Source organism: Fulmarus glacialis, unplaced genomic scaffold, assembly GCF_000690835.1.
Source record: "Fulmarus glacialis isolate BGI_N327 unplaced genomic scaffold, ASM69083v1 scaffold22774, whole genome shotgun sequence".
NCBI classification, from domain to species: domain Eukaryota; kingdom Metazoa; phylum Chordata; class Aves; order Procellariiformes; family Procellariidae; genus Fulmarus; species Fulmarus glacialis.
This window is the reverse complement of record NW_009206472.1, coordinates 1-2,249: the sequence shown is the minus strand read 5'-3', so window position 1 is coordinate 2,249 and position 2,249 is coordinate 1.

The window sequence follows — 2,249 nt, the reverse complement described above, 5'->3', positions numbered from 1 at the left end:
GGCGAGAAAACTCATGGGTTGAGGTAAAGACAGTTTAACAGGGAAAGCAAAATCTGCGCATGCCAGCAAAGCAAAGCAAGGAATTCATTCACTACTTCCCATTGGCAGGCAGGTGTTCAGCCTTTCCTCCAGGAAAGCAGGGCTCCACCACATGTAATTTGGGAAGACAAACGCCATCACTCTGAACGTCCCCCCTTCCTTCTTCTTCCCCCAGCTTTACATGCTGAGCATGACCTCATATGGTATGGAATATCCCTGGGGTCAGTTGGGGTCAGCTGTCCTGGCTGTGTCACCTCCCAGCTTCTTGTGCACCCCCAGCCTGCTCGCTGGTGGGGTGGGGTGAGAAGCAGAAAAGGCCTTGACTCTGTGGAAGCACTGCTCAGCAGTAACGAAAACATCCCTGTGTTATCAACGCTGTTTCCAGAACAAATCCACAACATAGCCCCATACTAGCTACTATGAAGAAAATTAACTCTGTCCCAGCCAAAACCAGCACAGGATTTCAAGTCTTTTGCCTTCCAGAACAGACATGCCAGTCACTTCTGGAAATGGTTCCTTATTTGGATGATATAGAAACATATTTTTATTATATTTTTTATCACGACTATTAATCGTGATCTTAATTGGGTTTTATACTTTCTAGAAACCCACTGCCACTCTGGGTTCTGTAAATCAGCTTGAAAAGATGTTTCACAAGTCCCAGAACAAGCCAGACTTAATCTCCAAATTGTTTTTATTACTGCTTGTTTTCCTTCCACCACGTACTGGCTGCGTGCCTCCCACCACTTGATGTATCCCTCCAACAAAACAGCATTTTGTATTACAAACGCCCTGAGCAACTTAAGCTGTGCCTGCTTTGAGCTTGGGAGGTTATCCCCCCAGTCGCTGGGAGTTAAAACAGATGTCCTCCAGAGGTCCTTCCAACCTAAACAATTGTATGATTCTCCGACCTTGTGTTTTAGATGCTGATCTAGTGTCTCACACCAGATCATTCTTCATTATCATTCCCTCTTAGAGTTGTTCTCGCTTGGATTACGCTTTGCGTAGCCTGCCTGCCTTCCAGCTGCAGCCGGAGCCCTTGATCCTGTGGCTCAGAGCGGTCAGTCTAAGCTTCGCATTTCATAAGTCCCTTTTGAAGCCTTTCTTTCAAACTCTTGCATTCTGCAATGCTAACAGACTCTCGGCAGAGGCCAGGCTGCCGCTGCGCTGATACCGCTGTACATCCTGCTGACCAAAATCGTCTCAGGGCTTCCTTGCAGTTTCCCACATTCCCATGTCATCTGCTGTCTCTGCTCTTAACCTCGAAGAGATCTTTGGGCGTGGATCATTTTTTGTTTGGCTTACGTAGCACCATCCACACTGGGATTGTGGTCTCTGAGGGCTCCCAAACAAAATGAGAAGAAATAGTGTAGTATCACTGAAAAACCTGCTATGCTGCTAAATTTGTTTGAGGGTATTTGAGAGTCTGGATGTGCTAAAGCCAGACATAGCTATCCCCGCTTTAACCTATTTCACTCAGATAGTAACAGTGACAAGGGAGTGGCGATCTAGTCTTCCATACCAGATGTAAAACCTCCCTGCCGTGTAAATACTACCCGCTGAAGCGCAGGCAGTCACTCTCCACTTCAGTCCCTGAAATACAAGGGAACAAGAAAGTACTTTTCTCCAGGAGGGCAAGGGGTGGAGGGGAAGCATCAAACTTTTCACCACAAAGTGATGATGAAAGACCTTTCCTGACTTTTGGGGGAAAAAAAGAAGAAAGGAAAAAAAAAAAAAGGGGAAATAAAGGAGAGGAGAAAACCAGTACTGACATCACTGAGCTATAAAGCAACCTGTCACTGCATCAGGAATGGACTCAGATGACAGGACCAAACCCTCAGCACGGTGTGACACCTGGAACAGCCTGTCCCAGCTTCAGAGGGATACCTGCAGGCTCTCCGTCTCTTATTCTTTGCCCTCCCAGGAGCCTGCGTGGGTAAAGCAGGCCGAACCAGGTGTAGCCAGGGCTGGGTGAAATGAGGGGGGTGCTTTCAACAAAATGAATGTTTTGCGACGAAAAAATTTCGTTTTGACCAACATTACCGTTTGCTTTCACGATTTGAGGGGGTTGGGTTCTTTCCTCTGAAACAACAAAAGAATTTCCGAATCCAAAATAACATCTACATGATTGCAGCTGTACGTCCCTCGGCGACTACGCACACGAGCACAGCCACACGCGCGGAGTGTTCGGTGGCAGATAAAAAGAGGGA